At 48.0% G+C, this 17,294-nt stretch overlaps 1 protein-coding gene and 1 non-coding gene across 2 annotated transcripts in view; one reads left to right on the top strand and one right to left on the bottom strand.

Moving 5' to 3' along the window:
- The window catches only part of LOC126198935 (uncharacterized), a 154,821-nt gene that overhangs the window by 56,404 nt on the left and 81,123 nt on the right, over nucleotides 1-17,294 (top strand). The gene's annotated exons all lie outside the window — the stretch shown is intronic.
- Nucleotides 9,510-9,583, bottom strand: Trnat-ugu (transfer RNA threonine (anticodon UGU)). The gene has a single exon. It is a non-coding gene; the product is annotated as a tRNA-Thr (tRNA).

Raw genomic sequence — 17,294 nt, 5'->3', positions numbered from 1 at the left:
AGTGTTAACCACTATGTAGACTATCTTGGGATGCTTCTCAACTGACCCACACCTAGCACCACCACTTATCTGCTATACCTGGTCATGTCCTCCTTCCTCACTAATTTTAAATTTAGGACATGTCTGAAAGAACAAATACCACACATTCAAATAATTGATACGTCTCCATAGGCAATGAATCCACAACCATCCACTCTGAGGAATATAGTAAGATACTCCACACTAAATACTTATAATTTATCTTTACATTTGCAAAATGAAACATTTTTTGAGGCATATAGAGCATACCAAGCTTTTACTCCCTTTGTTCTTGCACCATTTTTTTGTGGATAGCCTCTGGGCACGTGAAACCTGTATTCAGACCATAATTTCACATATCTCCATCTTCATACTTGTGGTAACTCGCTTGTTGATTAACAAAATATTGGAAAAATTATTTCCTTCTGTATTTAATCGAACTCCTTCTAGTACACATGAGGCAATGGGCAAAGTGTGTGATGATTAGTTCTCCTTTAACGTAAATTATTTTAAAACTGTGCTCTTGGTCAGATAATGGCAAACTCGCGGTTATGGCATATAATATTTTATAGTTCAACAAAAAACAAAGAGCTTTATCTTTGTTATAAACGTTTCTGTGATGCCCAAAAGGATAAAAATTAATACGCTTAGGTGCCCAAGTTATTGCCAAGGTTTCAACTTCCCCCACAGAACAAGCTTTTGTACAAGGAATGCTTGGGTGTGGAACCAATCTTGTAAACCTTCGCTCCCTGTTTCTTGTGTCAGACTGGACTCGGAATTATTAAGCTCTGATTCCAACATTTAACGCACCCATCGCCGAAAAAAAATCTTTTGTCATCTCTGGATAGTACAACATACTATTTTAACTTACCTCTGTTTCGATTGCCTCAAAACCTTTTTGATGATCTGGTGCCGAATGCCATGCAGCCCAGAGACAAACTTCCTGAAAATACTATGCAGACTAAGGAGACTCTTTAATTCCTTGTTAGTGTAACGCCTTGTAAGATTCCTTACCAAGCTGTTTTCACTTTCATCCAGTCGAATACGTTTTGATGTCGAAATTAAAAACGGCGAAATGGGAAGAAAGTATCTTCTCTGGTTTCAGCTGTTGAGGAATAATGGACTGCCATTCCTCCACAGACATTCTGACATCCAATGAAAGTGTCCCCAACAGAGTTTAACCCATCAAAAGGGTTAAGGGTGGACACAGCTCATACTAATGTCCACTAACAGGTGTCTGGACACTCTTGATCAGTTAGTGTAAATTCATACAGAATCATAGTGGGAGAGGACAGGTGGATACAGAAAGCAAGGCGAAGAGCGCATGGTGTTAGAGAATTTGGAGGAAGGGGTAAAATTTTGGTTGAAAGAGAGGAAATCTAGGAGTCACTGGCATAAGAGCGGGCTGGTCGCATTATGGCCGTGTAGCTGTAGTCCATGTCGTAGTGACTTCTTATCAGTTAGAGAGCCCGCACAACAGACAAGCAAGGTGGGCTGCCAACCTCACTTCAAGGGCTGAGATTTTGGTTCAGTTTCAATGCTGATGCAGGCACAAGTGATTCAGAGCACACTATTTAGCATACATTGTTAAACGTGGAGATCCTCAGGAGTCGACCATTACGAATTCCAATCTAGACCCAGCGACATAGTCAAATACGACTGTAGGGCACAATACCATCGAGAATGGACCGTGGATCAATATAAATGTGTCACCGATTTTGTGTATGCCTCTATGGCAAAGTGAGTTCCAAAGTGCTACAGGCAGTCCAACTTGCACAATGACCGTGCGGTAGGTAAAAAGAATGGGGTGCGTTAGAATGGTGTTACAGCTCCTCATTTAGTCACATATTTCCGTAACCAATGTTAGGCGACACTTGAGGTGATGTACAGAGCGATGCCACTGGACAGTGGATGACTGGAAACGACTGGGAGTAATGAATCACCTTGTGTCAGTGGATCACCTTGTGTCAATTCGATGGAAGGGTTTGGGCTTGGCTACGGTCGCAGGTTCAAATCCTGCCTCAGGCATGGATGTGTGTGATGTCCTTAGGTTAGTTAGGTTTAATTAGTTCTAAGTTCTAGGTGACTGATGACCTCAGAAGTTAAGTCGCATAGTGCTGAGAGCCATTTGAACCATTTTGTTTGGGCTTGGTGAATGCCTGGAGGACATTACCTGTCGCCTTGTGTAATGCCATGAAAGGGTGTTACTGTATGGGAGGTGTGGTCTCCTTCATGCACTTAAGAAACGCAAAACGCCGAAAGATGAGAACACTTTTATAGCTACAAAATTATTGAGGCTTTCGTGGCCACTTGTTGACAAACTGCCTATTGGCTTCTGTCTCGGGTTCTTCGGCCGACGTTCATCTAATGATTTTTCTGACGTTTCGCCAGCACGAGTGGCTGGCATTGTCAAAGCTTCACCCTCCATTGCCGGTGGTGAACTGGAGCCGAGCTCGCGGGCGCAGACTATATGTACCTGGCGCGCCAACGTCCGAGGGCTTCTCCGCGGTCATTTCCGGTGCGGTTCTCCTCTTGCTACCTGCGACGGTCGTTCGCTGCAGTACGGGAAGCCAGGATCCGTTGACCTTAAGGCTTTCCTCTTTCTTGTTCAAACTGTTCGCGTGTTTTTGTATTTCTACAGCTTCTCTGAACAAGCGCATGTGATAGTGGTTCTCTACAGCCAGAACTTCCGTTGCAGCGAATTTTATTACGTGGTCGGTCTCATTCAGTGCGTGTTCTGCCACGGCCGATTTCTCCACCTGCCCCAACCTGCAATGTCGCTTATGCTCCTTGATCCTGGTGTTAATGGATCGTCCAGTCATCCCGACATAAACTTTTCCGCATGTGCATGGTATGCGGTATATTCCCGACATTGAAAGTGGGTCTCTTTTCTCCTTCGCCGATCTAAGACACTCTTTGATCTTCCTTGTCGGTTTGAAGATCGTCTTTACGCCATGTTTGCGCAATATACGGCCGATTCTGTCCGTCACTCTGGGAATGTATGGCAGAAAGGCCGTACCCGACATTTCTTTTTCTGGTTCCTTACTTCGCCGAGTGTTTGGCTCAGTTACACTTCTAATATAATTTGTGGAGTACCCATTGCTCCTCAGGACTGTTTCCAGGTGTTGCATTTCTCGTTTGAGGTGTTGCGGCTCACATATTCGTCCTGCTCTCGTTACGAGCGTACTAATCATGCCCCTGTTTTGGCTCGGGTGGTGGTTTGACAGTTTGTGCAGGTATCGGTCCGTGTGAGTCGGTTTTCGATACACGCTGTGTCCCAGGTTTTCGCCGTCCCTTGTGACCAGCACATCTAGAAATGGCAGTTTCTTGTCCTTTTCTACTTCCATGGTAAATGTTATGTTGGCATGGAGGCTGTTCAAGTGTCTTAGGAAGTCACCGAGCTGTTCTTCACCATGGCTCCACACTACGAAAGTATCATCGACGTACCTGTACCACACCTTAGGTTTGCAAGTGGCCGAGTCCAGTGCCTGTGCTTCGAATTGTTCCATGAAGAAGTTGGCCACCACTGGACTGAGAGGACTACCCATGGCGACGCCTTCCAGCTGTTCGTAGAAGTCGCCATTCCACGTGAAATAGCTCGTGGTGAGACATGCATGGAAGAGCTTTCTGATGTCTAGCGGGAAAATGGAACCGATGTGCTCCAGAGCGTCACTGAGTGGCACTTTCGTAAATAACGAAACAACATCAAAGCTGACCAGGATGTCGTTTGGTGCAAGTTTCAGTTTCTTCAGCTTCTCAATGAAATGTCCTGAGTCCTTAATGTATGTGTCGGTCTTCCCCACGTGTGGTTGGAGCAGAGAGGCCAAGTGTTTTGCCAGCTTATATGTCGGTGATCCAGAAGCGCTAACGATCGGTCTCAGTGGAACGTTGTTCTTATGGATCTTGGGTAATCCATACAGCCGAGGTGGTAGGGCTTCTGTGTTGCGCAGGTTTCTCTGTATGTCCGCCAGCAGAGAAGACGCCTTGATCAATCGATTCGTATTCCGTGTGATACGTTGCGTCGGAACTGCGCTTAGTTTTCGGTACGTCGTCGGATCTAATAGGTCTCGGATCTTTTGCTCATAATCTTCGGTCTTCATTACGACGGTCGCATTCCCCTTATCGGCAGGCAGTACCAATATACTCTTGTCGGCGTTGAGATTCTTAATGGCTTGTACCTCTTCTTTCTTCAGGTTGCAAGCTGGTGGTTTTGCTCGGCGCAGTATCCTGGCTGTTTCCGTGCGTATTTCCTCTGCCCTTTCACAAGGAAGGGCAGGTACATATAGTCTGCGCCCGCGAGCTCGGCTCCAGTTCACCACCGGCAATGGAGGGTGAAGCTTTGACAATGCCAGCCACTCGTGCTGGCGAAACGTCAGAAAAATCATTAGATGAACGTCGGCCGAAGAACCCGAGACAGAAGTCAATAGACTTTTATAGCTCTTTGTAAAGCTTATAGTAGAGGAACATTTCGGAGATCCTGGCTGTGTATCCTGTCGTAGAAGAGGAATTATGAGGCAGTAGCATGCAGACAATAACATTCCTGACATGGACTGGCCTGTCCAGAATCCCGACCTGAGCAGACCTTTGGGATGAGTTAGACGCTGACTTCACTCCAGACCACTGCATCCAAGATTACTATCTTCTCAGGTTTCGGCTTTGAGAGAGAATGGGCTGCCATTCGTTCACAGACATTCAGACATCCCATGGAAGTGCCCCAACAGAGTGTAACCCATCAAAAGCTGCGAAGGGTGGACACAGCTCATCCTAACGTCCACTAACAGCTGTCTGGATACTCTTGATCAGTTAGTGTAAGTTCGTAGAGGATATTAGTGAGAGAGGACGGGTGGATACAGAAAGCAAGGTGAAGAGTGCATGGTGTTAGAGAATTTGGAGGAAGTGGTAAAGTTTTGGAGGAGTGGAAATCTAGGAATCGTTGGCATAAGAGTGGGCTGGTCGAATTATGTCCGTGTGGCTGTAGTCTATGTCGTAGCGGCCCCTTGTCAGTTAGAGGGCCAGCACAACAGACAAGCAAGTTGAACTGCTGACCTTTCAAGAGCTCAGATCGAAACATCGCCAGTGGATGTAAACAACAACAGACTTTCCGCATAAACACAGAAATACTTCGTGAAAAGCCAGGTGACAGAGATCCATCGATTGGAACTAATGTGACTACGTGTAGCACTCCGCCGAATCGGCGTTGTAAGGACACCAGCAATCAGACCAGAAATGTACCTACAGCTAGGACAGCTACGGCCAATACCTATGCCGGCTCTAGCATAGTAGACACTCGCCGTAGCATTGGGTAGAAAGTTGTGTCTTTGTATTTGTGTAGAGCAGTATCTTGGTTATTATTTTCTTTTCATTGTCTTGTACTCTTAAATGGTGTTTACCACCACAAGAATTGTTATGCTTCTTGTTGTTTTTGCGGTTGGAAATTAGTGCGCGCCAAGGAGGCGTTTTAGTTATAATAAAATGTGTTCAATCTTGATAATTCGTTTTGTCCTGCCGACCACAGAACACTACAGACTATGTTAGAGGATGCAGTCCATAAGTTCTGCAGGTTAGAAGTTTTAGTCTATAGTGGGCTTTCTGATGGATGGTTAGTTGGTGCGGTTTCTGTGTTAGTTTATTTATGTAGCCTGGCAGTATTTGGTGGCATCAGACCATCTCTTGTATCTGCCCAGGCGTTCTTGATATTATGAATCACGTGCATTATGACAAGGATGTTATAAGTTACCTCTAATGCACGGCATTACAACAAATGGCAGTTGCTGTAGTGCACAGTGGTGGGCGGTTACTGTGTGCCACTGTGCTATAGCATACTCTAAATATCGCACTAAAATTATGCCGCTTCTCTTCGACTGCAAACCGAGCGAGGTGGCGCAGTGGTTAGCACACTGGACTCGCATTCGGGAGGACGACGGTTCAATCCCGTCTCCGGCCATCCTGATTTAGGTTTTCCGTGATTTCCCTAAATCGCTTCAGGCAAATGCCGGGATGGTTCCTTTGAAAGGGCACGGCCGATTTCCTTCCCCATCCTTCCCTCACCCGAGCTTGCGCTCCGTCTCTAATGACCTCGTTGTCGACGGGACGTTAAACACTAACCACCACCACCTTCGACTGCAAGTCAGAATTCAAACTAAAACTACGCCATTGCTCATTGAATGCATGCTGTTACGCAAATAAAATGGACGAAAACACGTTTTGTAGCGCTGTCTCTACGGTAACTAAAAACCGGTGCCGAGTGCTGACATGACGGTCAGCCACAATACGATCAATTCAGAGAAGAGACATAGGTATCTGATTTCGACAGCGTATACTCTGATGTGGCACCATCCCTTCCGGCACTTTGAATGCTATGTTGTTCACAGCACCAGGTCAGTATTTTTTTTTTAATTTCGTGTAACGTATTGTGCAAGCGGAGAGTATGAAATGTTGTGAGGATCAGTTGCCGTGACAGCACTGCGGCTGAGTGGTCAAGCACACTCACTGGCAGTTCATTGGCTCGGGTTCAGTTCTTGCTGCTGCTAACACTTTCTTTTTCCATTTTATTTTATTCCTCCAATAGTTAAACAATTTATTATAAAATCTAGATATATTTAAGCAGTTCCGTTTATGTGTATGAAATTAATATTTTCAGTTTAGTTACGATTATTACCCTTGTAAGTCAAAAGGCTTTAGATTGTGGTAGAATACGCGAGTACATGAGGAAATCTAGTTTCTGCGAATGATCTGCTAAGGAGGCCCTATTCCAGTAGAGATTCGGAAGAGAAAGTGCGATTTAATAAGTTAGGTAAATCTAATCCAAACGTAAATCCAACAAAAGCAGGGTGCGGGATGAGGCTTGTTGATTTGGCACAGACAATGTGAATAGAAGCAGGTAAATGCATCTTTCATGTCCCTAGAATATTTCGCCTGAGTGGGTCGTAGTAAAAGGTAAAATTCTCTCTAAAGATTTATGCGTAGAGTATGAGGAATTTTTGAGCAACAGTGTTGTAAAGGCGTACTACGGAAGTGTCAAGCGCATCAAACGGTAATTCGTTGGCTCAGGTACGACTCCCATTGACTCCATTTTTTCAATTTTTTTTATTCTCCGCAATGTTAAACGATTAATTATGAAATTTAAACATATTTAAACAGTCCAGTTTGTATACACTCCTGGAAATGGAAAAAAGAACACATTGACACCGGTGTGTCAGACCCACCATACTTGCTCCGGACACTGCGAGAGGGCTGTACAAGCAATGATCACACGCACGGCACAGCGGACACACCAGGAACCGCGGTGTTGGCCGTCGAATGGCGCTAGCTGCGCAGCATTTGTGCACCGCCGCCGTCAGTGTCAGCCAGTTTGCCGTGGCATACGGAGCTCCATCGCAGTCTTTAACACTGGTAGCATGCCGCGACAGCGTGGACGTGAACCGTATGTGCAGTTGACGGACTTTGAGCGAGGGCGTATAGTGGGCATGCGGGAGGCCGGGTGGACGTACCGCCGAATTGCTCAACACGTGGGGCGTGAGGTCTCCACAGTACATCGATGTTGTCGCCAGTGGTCGGCGGAAGGTGCACGTGCCCGTCGACCTGGGACCGGACCGCAGCGACGCACGGATGCACGCCAAGACCGTAGGATCCTACGCAGTGCCGTAGCGGACCGCACCGCCACTTCCCAGCAAATTAGGGACACTGTTGCTCCTGGGGTATCGACGAGGACCATTCGCAACCGTCTCCATGAAGCTGGGCTACGGTCCCGCACACCGTTAGGCCGTCTTCCGCTCACGCCCCAACATCGTGCAGCCCGCCTCCAGTGGTGTCGCGACAGGCGTGAATGGAGGGACGAATGGAGACGTGTCGTCTTCAGCGATGAGAGTCGCTTCTGCCTTGGTGCCAATGATGGTCGTATGCGTGTTTGGCGCCGTGCAGGTGAGCGCCACAATCAGGACTGCATACGACCGAGGCACACAGGGCCAACACCCGGCATCATGGTGTGGGGAGCGATCTCCTACACTGGCCGTACACCACTGGTGATCGTCGAGGGGACACTGAATAGTGCACGGTACATCCAAACCGTCATCGAACCCATCGTTCTACCATTCCTAGACCGGCAAGGGAACTTGCTGTTCCAACAGGACAATGCACGTCCGCATGTATCCCGTGCCACCCAACGTGCTCTAGAAGGTGTAAGTCAACTACCCTGGCCAGCAAGATCTCCGGATCTGTCCCCCATTGAGCATGTTTGGGACTGGATGAAGCGTCGTCTCACGCGGTCTGCACGTCCAGCACGAACGCTGGTCCAACTGAGGCGCCAGGTGGAAATGGCATGGCAAGCCGTTCCACAGGACTACATCCAGCATCTCTACGATCGTCTCCATGGGAGAATAGCAGCCTGCAGTGCTGCGAAAGGTGGATATACACTGTACTAGTGCCGACATTGTGCATGCTCTGTTGCCTGTGTCTATGTGCCTGTGGTTCTGTCAGTGTGATCATGTGATGTATCTGACCCCAGGAATGTGTCAATAAAGTTTCCCCTTCCTGGGACAATGAATTCACGGTGTTCTTATTTCAATTTCCAGGAGTGTATGTAAAATTAGTATAATCAGTTAAGTGTTTGCCGGCCGCTGGTGGCCGAGCGGTTCTGGCGCTACAGTCTGAAACCGCGCGACCGCTACGGTCGCAGGTTCGAATCCTGCCTCGGGCATGGATGTGTGTGTTGTCCTTAGGTTAGTTAGGTTTAAGTAGTTCTAAGTTCTAGGGGACTTATGACCTCAACAGTTGAGTCCCATAGTGCTCAGAGCCATTTGTAGTTAAGTGTTTATTATTAGCCTTGTTAAGTCAAACGGCTATAGCCCACCACTTTGGCAGGCCGTTCACAAAACCTCAAATAAAATGTGTCTTCCGCCCTCCAGCGCGTGTACAAACTACGCTGCGTTCTTTTAAAGACGACCTAGGTCTAAGGAGACCAGGGATATATATAAAAGCTCTACCAGTATGGGGAATCATACGTTGGCCAGATGTGTCGCGCTGTTAAGGATATATGTCCTGAACACGGACGTCACACCAGACTAGGTCAGCCAGAAAAGTTTGCTGTGGCTGAACACTGTCTTCACACGGGACAGAGCTTGAACTACGGAGAGACAAAGATCTTTTGAATGAAATGAACACCCTTAGCTGGTTACAGGCGTTGACATACGTCAACGGGGACAGATAAAAATGTGTGCGCCGACCGGGACTCGAACCCGGGATCTCCTGCTTACATGGCAGACGCTCTATCCATCTTTTTTTTTTTTTTTTTTTTAAATCTCATTTTGTTCGCGTTTGTTCGTTGCATCTGCTCGGGGCGGACGTCGTAAGACATCCGTTTAAGTACGTTGTTGATCGATTAGCTCAGTTTTTTTATTACAGAGGGCTGCTAACCCTCTGAACGAACACGCTGAGCTACCGTGCCGGCTGATAACAGGCGTTGACATACGTCAACGGGGACAGATGAAAGTGTGTGCCCCGACCGGGATTCGAACCCGGGATCTCCTGCTTACATGGCAGACGCTCTATCCATCTGAGCCACCGAGGACACAAAGTATAGCGCGACTGCAGGGATTTATCTCTGGCACGTCTCCCGCGAAACCCATATTCTCAACGTATTGTCCCGCACTACATTCGTACTGCCCGCGCCCATTATACTCATTACTCGCGGCGCGTTGCCGATTCCCGTAAGAGTTCGGGCACTGTTTGTGCATTCGCACAGAAGAAAAAGATGGTCACGTGGCCGGTGAGCCTTAACTATATATATACTAAGATGGTATCTGTTCTTAGTATATATAAAGATCTTTTCGTCCGCTTCCACGAACTGGGATTCCATCATTAAACAAGCAGTCGAAATTCGTATAAGTAACGACCTGATCAATAGAGATACAGGAATTCAACTCAACAAGGCATGGAAACCAGCACTGACGGTACTAAGGCATCGTCGGCCGCAGTCGAACGAATCCAACACAGACGGAGAATCAAAGCCCGCACGCTTAAACTGGGCGCCAACACTCGCCCACACGCGCTCTGCAGCTATTCGCGGTCAAGCTTTTCCAGCGTCGCGAATGAGAAGCCCATGGACCGTTTGTGCGGCAGGGGACACTGGAAGTCGCCGTGCTCTATGATTCGTCTACGACGATGTTATAGCCTTAACCCTTGGCGCCTGCGCATCTCTAGCGAGCCAGCGTATATATTGGCGAGCCATTGCAGCACTACGTCTTCTCCACCCCCCCCCCCTCCCGTCGCCGCACCTCTATCGATGTATTCCTCCCTCTCTCCACCTCCACACCATCTCCTTCATCAGGGCAATTTCCAACACCTCCCCCCCCACATGTTGAACTTCGCTGTGGCATCTACCCCACCTACCAACTATAGCCTGGCCTTGTTCCTCCTCCCCCCCCAACCCCAGGGCCCCCTTTTTCCTCTCCCCTTCTCCCAGAGCGGATTTCCCTCCTTTCACCTGAGTCCCTGCACCCCCTCCTCGGCTGTTTTCTTCTACCGTCCCTTCCCTCCCCCGCCCTCCTTCGGCATGCCCCAACCTCATCCCCCTTTCTCTCCCCTCCATCTCGCCTCCTTTGCCTTTTTCCTTGAACCCCCCCCCCCCTGGCAGATCCTCCCAGGTTTTTATTCATTATCAAGTGTGCTGTGTTTGTGTTGTGTTTGGTGCCCTTCTACAGTGTCATCAAGTGATGTGGTTTTAATTGTGTGCTCGACCTGTATATAGTCTACGACTGTTCGTGTGCTTTTTATACTGTGGCCGACTTTTAACTTGTTTTTGTCTCCAGTGTTTTAAAGTGCACTACACATTGCTAGCCGTGTTCTTTTTAACTTTATGTCGACTTTTTAACTATCCCCCAGTGTTTGTCCCCGTATTAATGTGTATTTTAACTCCCATCATCTCCATTTAAAGCGTTTTTTATATCCCTCTCTTTTATCCGCCTTTTATGTAGGAGTTCACCTTCTGTATTTGTAAAGCCCTTTGGCTGAAGAGCGGTGGACTGTGCCGCTGCCACCGCTCCCCTGCCCGTGTGGAGCAGAGAAATGAAATTGCAATAAAGAAAAAAAACAGCAAGATCAATCTTAATATGTCTACTGTTTTCCTACAGAGATCATAATATTCCACCTGGCATCGAAATTATTTGTTGTAACGTTTCATGTTCCACAATTGCAGAAGAACTAGATCAGCAGTGCCACTTTTAATGGTTAGTATAAATTTCTTATAGGCCTGTGGAATTAAGCTAGCTCATTATTTTGTGCACCTCGTGTTTTCGAAAACGGCCGACTAGTGTCTACAAAGCCGGTCTGCAAAGTATGACAAAGGGGCCTTGAGCAGCAGCTTGTAGTGCTTCTCCGCATCCCGGCGGCCCACTGGCCAAAGTTGTAAAGCAGACAATGCTTAGTGGCTCCCTGGGACGCCGCGGCAGTCGCAGCTCCGCGAAGTCAATGCCTGTCCCTTTGTCACCCCACAAACGGACATTCCTCATAACATTTCGTGTTCCCCCATCTCAGCTCCAGCGCGTTGCGTCCTCCCACATACCCAAAACATTTAGAAAACAATTAATGCTTCACCATTTTAAAGAAAGGGAATTTCATAGGGCACCATACTACCAGTCACTATGATCTAAAATAAATATTTCCTTGCGCATATACCATCACTCCCATTCTTTAAATTAATATAAAAATTAACGAAAAAGGAACGCAAATTTGCCTGCTGCATTTCACTTTGTTTCTGTATAATGCTTAGTGTGCATCTACAACACACTGGAATATGAATATTCACTGTGTAAGTTTCATTTGACGTGTGTGATGCAAATTACTCGAAACTGAATCTGATAATCTGTAAATGAAGTTGAATAGAAAGAATAACTATCAGTAATACACAGAATGACTTCCTCATCAAATAATTACAACACGCCAACTAACTATCGCTCACTGAATCAGCGTCTTGTTAAGAAAAACGTCACTCCCGAATTTTACAAAAAAAATTACAAATGAATACAGTTTCGTAACTCAACATCACAAAGTTCGTTTTGGCCCTGCGACTGATTATTGTCTGCGCTATGGACAGCCCTGCTTACCACATAAAAAATCACAGTTTCATATCCCTGTAAGAAAGCATTGGGCGGCAGATAGACTTACAGCTCATCCGTAGCTACTTTCCAAAAGGAATTATTTTGTTATCAAAAAATGCAGCTAGCTGTCCACGCAATAGTGCAAGTGACGACAGTACACTTCTGTTAAGATTTAATATCAAAGTGAGACGAGAAATGTTGGCAAATGAATAAAAAGGTTGCTTTAAATAGAGATAGCACTACGATTTTTTTTCATAATAGAAATGAATCGCATTAACTTTGAAAATTGTGGTCTTCCTATGGCATTATCGTAAACAATGAAATCTGTTTCAGTCAAACAGTACGTAAGTTACGAAATTTACCCTCTACTTTTTTTATGAAATACTTTTAATTGAAATGTAGAGGATGCACAATAAATATCAAAACTCTAAACACATGAATGATAATTTTGCAATGCATGTCAAAGGACAGCTACTGTTGAGTAAAATGCAGTCTCTACACTATAGTAATTCACAACTGGCGCTTGCAGCAAGTATAAACTCTATCCATGTTACATCTTTCCAAATGTACAGTCACTCCACGAAAGAATCTCAAGAAACATCTTCTATCCTTCTTTATAGCAGGGAACTAGGACTGTAGATAAAATAACAATATATCGATATTTTCCAAAAAGTATCGATATTTATAGGCTTAATTTTTTCCGCGCAATCCAGAATAGGTATCCCAATCACGCAAAATCGCCGTAACCATTAAGGCAATCCACTCTCATCTACATCTACATCTACATTTATACTCCGCAAGCCACCCAACGGTGTGTAGCACGCCGGCCGCGGTGGTCTAGCGGTTCTAGGCGCGCAGTCCGGAACCGCGCGACTGCTACGGTCGCAGGTTCGAATCCTGCCTCGGGCATGGATGTGTGTGATGTCCTTAGGTGCCCGCATCTCGTGGTCGTGCGGTAGCGTTCTCGCTTCCCACTCCCGGGTTCCCGGGTTCGATTCCCGGCGGGGTCAGGGATTTTCTCTGCCTCGTGATGGCTGGGTATTGTGTGTGATGTCCTTAGGTTAGTTAGGTTTAAGTAGGTCTAAGTTCTGGGGGACTGATGACCATAGATGTTAAGTCCCATAGTGCTCAGAGCCATTTTGATGTCCTTAGGTTAGTTAGGTTTAAGTAGTTCTAAGTTATAGGGGACTGATGACCACAGATGTTAAGTCCCATAGTGCTCAGAGCCATTTGAACCGTTTGGTGTGTGGCAGAGGGCACTTTACGTGCCACTGTCATTACCTCCCTTTCCTGTTCCAGTCGCGTATGGTTCGCGGGAAGAACGACTGTATGAAAGCCGCCGTGCGCGCTCGAATCTCTCTAATTTAACATTCGTGACCTCCTCGGGAGGTATAAGTAGGGGGAAGCAATATATTCGATACCTCATCCAGAAACGCACCCTCTCGAAACCTGCACAGCAAGCTACACCGCGATGCAGAGCGCCTCTCTTGCAGAAACTGCCACTTGAGTTTGCTAAACATCTCCGCAACGATATCACGGTTACCAAATAACCCTGTGACGAAACGCGCCGCTCTTCTTTGGATCTTCTCTATCTCCTCCGTCAACCCGATCTGGTACGGATCCCACACTGATGAGCAATACTCAAGTATAGGTCGAACGAGTGTTTTGTAAGCCACCTCCTTTGTTGATGGACTACATTTTCTAAGGACTCTCCCAATGAATCTCAACCTGGTACCCGCCTTACCAACAATTAATTTTATATGATCATTCCACTTCAAATCGTTCCGTACACATACTCCCAGATATTTTACAGAAGTAACTGCTACCAGTGTTTGTTCCGCTATCATATAATCGTACAATAAAGGATCCTTCTTTCTATGTATTCGCAATACATTACATTTGTCTATGTTAAGGGTCAGTTGCCACTCCCTGCACCAAGTGCCTATCCGCTGCAGATCTTCCTGCATGTCGCTGCAATTTTCTAATGCTGCAACTTCTCTGTATACTACAGCATCAACCGCGAAAAGCCGCAGGGAACTTCCGACACTATCTATATTGTGAAAAGCAATGGTCCCATAACACTCCCCTGTGGCACGCCAGAGGTTACTTTAACGTCTGTAGACGTCTCTCCTATGCACCAGGTCGAAGATACTCGTTTGGTTAAACACCGTGTCCTACTGCATGAAGAAATCCGTGACTGACTGCTGCACCTTCTCGTCCGACCCTTCAGGTTCTTTTTCAAGAGACCGAAGGCGTGATAATCGCATGGGTACCGTTCTCTAGTGAAGGAGACACCAGGTTCCTTGAAATCAATAAGCTATGGACCCTGCTAATCAAAGAAGAATAGGATGAGCATAACCTTTCTAGGAGATGGCTGGCTCTTGAACTTCTTGCGACGAGGGGACAGTGGATGACACCACTGCTCCATACGGATTCTTTTTTTTTTCTTTATTGTTATTTTGAAACCTGTGTACAGGCAGGCCAGCAGCAGCATACTACGCCGCTCTTCGGCCTCAGAGAAACACAAAAGATACAAATGAAGACATGTAGAGGAAAAAAATACGGTGGACATATAAACGGAGACAAACACTACTTAAAATACATGGAGCTGTTCACAGGCGTAGAGTCCAAGATAAAATTTGTTCAGACATTTCGACACAGACATAGACGAAAATTATCACACGTGAACGTAGGTGCACAAAACGAAGAACATTGAACCACTTAAGCACAAAACGACGGCACACACAGAACGCAAGGCGTTGATCTCCGGCGCGCGAATGTTCACTAACTGTGTACGAGTCCGGGGACCTGCCAAGAGAGGAGGAGGGGGGGTGGGAGAGGGAGAAGGGAGAGCAGATGCGACAGGCAGAGGAGATAGGGGGAAGGGAGGAAGGGGGAGGGGAAGCCTGGGGGAAGAGGGGTGGAGGGAGGGGATGGGGGAAAAGGAAAGAGAAGGGAGGGAGGGTGCCTAAAGGAAAGGACACAGGAAGTGGGGGGGGGAAGGATCAAAATTGATAGGAGGGGTAGATGGAGGGCAGGAGGACATCATCAGGGAGGGGGAGCTGGCGGAATCCACCTTGGGAGAGGGTAAGGAGGGTGGAGAGATGGAGACCGGGTGGGACGTGGGAATACAGGCGCAGCAGCGGGCGGAGATGGGAGAGGATGGGTGAGATAAGCAGATGAGGAGGATCGAGTTTGCGGGAGGTGTACAGGATCCGTATCCTTTCAAGGAAAAGGAGGAGGTGGGGGAAGAGGATGAGATCATACAGGATCTGCGTGGGGGAGGGGAGACGGATGCGATAGGCGAGGCGGAGAGCATGGCGTTCGAGGATTTCGAGGGATTTATAAAAGGTAGGGGGGGGGGCGGAGATCCAGTCCGGATGGGCGTAACAAAGGATAGGGCGGATGAGGGATTTATAGGTGTGGAGGATGGTGGAGGGGTCCAGACCCCACGTACGGCTGGAAAGGAGCTTGAGGAGACGGAGTCGGGAGTGTGCCTTGGCTTGGGTTGTCTGTAGATGGGGAGTCCAGGAGAGGCGACGGTCGAGGGTGACGCCAAGGTACTTAAGGGTGGGAGTGAGGGCGATAGGACGGCCATAGATGGTGAGATAGAAATCAAGGAGGCAGAAGAAAGGGGTGGTTTTGCCTACAATGATCGCCTGGGTTTTGGAGGGATTGACCTTGAGCAACCACTGGTTGCACCAAGCGGTGAACCGGTCAAGATGGGGTTGGAGAAGGTGCTGGGAGCGCTGCAGGGTGGGGGCAAGGGCAAGGAAGGCGGTGTCAGCAGCAAACTGGAGAAGGTGGACGGGGGGTGACGGCGACGGCATGTCCGCTGTGTACAAAAGGTACAGAAGGGGGGAGAGGACGGAGCCTTTGGGCACACCGGCGGAGGGGAAAAAGGTGTAGGAATCTGTGTTATGGATGGTGACATAGGAAGGACGGCGGGAGAGAAAGGAGCCGATCAGACAGACGTAGTTAATGGGAAGGGCGAAGGTTTGGAGCTTGAAGAGGAGACCGGAATGCCATACACAGTCATAAGCTCGTTCGAGGTCCAGGGAGAGGAAGATTGCGGAGCAATGGGAATTAAGCTGGTCAGAAAGGAGATGAGTGAGGTGAAGGAGAAGGTCGTCGGAAGACAAGGACAGCCGAAAGCCACACTGCGAAACGGGAAGGAGGCGGTGCTGGCGGAGATGCTGGTGGATGCGTCAGGTGAGGATAGATTCCAGGACCTTGCTGAATACCGAGGTAAGCCTGATGGGACGGCAGGAGGAGACGGCAGACGGCGGTTTGCCAGGTTTAAGGAACATCAGGATACGGGAGGTTTTCCACAGGCCTGGCCAGGGTGGAGAGGAAAGAGACAGGAGCTTCACGGACGGTAGGTGACACGATCGTGACCAGGAGCGGTGTTGTGTTTTGTGCGGAGTGTAGCAATGAGATCCTGTGTAGTGATAGGGGCATTGAGTTCCGTGTGTGCAATGGTGTCCAAGTACTGGAAACCAGGAGCAAGGGGAGGGACAGAGGTGTCAGTTCGATCGCGGACATCCGGGAAGAGGGAGTAATCGAACTGGGGATCATCGGGGATGGAAAATACATCAGAGAGGTAGGAGGCAAAGTGATTGGCCTTACTAAGGGTTTCAGGGAAGGGGTGATCATCATGGAGAAGAGGATAGTAGGGGGAGGGTTTAGTTCCGGTAAGGTGACGGAAGGCTGACCAGAAATTGGACGAGTTGATAGGTTGGGGTAGCATTTAAATGGGTGCATGTCTGTCGCCAGTCCCGGCGTTTCTTAGCCGCGAGAAAATTACGAATGTGTCGCTGGAGTTGCCAGTGGCGTCATAGTGTGTCCGGGTCACGCGTGCGGAGGAAGGCACGGTAGAGACGGCGGGATTCATGGAGGAGGAGGACGGCCTGTGGGGGTAAGGTAGGACGGTGGGGGTGGATGGCGACAGTAGGGACGTGGGCCTCCACGGCCTCAGACAAGGTCTGCTCGAGAAAGGAGGTGGTATGGGTGACATCGTCAGGGTGGCAGTAGGTGAAGGTGTGGCTATCGACCTGGGTGGAGAGGGTATCCCCGTAGGCATTCCAGTTGGCACGGGAATAGTCATGGACGTACTTAGAGGGTGGGTCATTACGAGGGTCGGGGCGGGGGCGACGACCGTCTGAAACGGTGAGGAGGACAGGG

Source organism: Schistocerca nitens, chromosome 8 (assembly GCF_023898315.1).
Source record: "Schistocerca nitens isolate TAMUIC-IGC-003100 chromosome 8, iqSchNite1.1, whole genome shotgun sequence".
Lineage (NCBI taxonomy): Eukaryota > Metazoa > Arthropoda > Insecta > Orthoptera > Acrididae > Schistocerca > Schistocerca nitens.
Note: the sequence above shows the minus strand (reverse complement) of the source record. Positions and strands in the feature narration are given on the sequence as shown.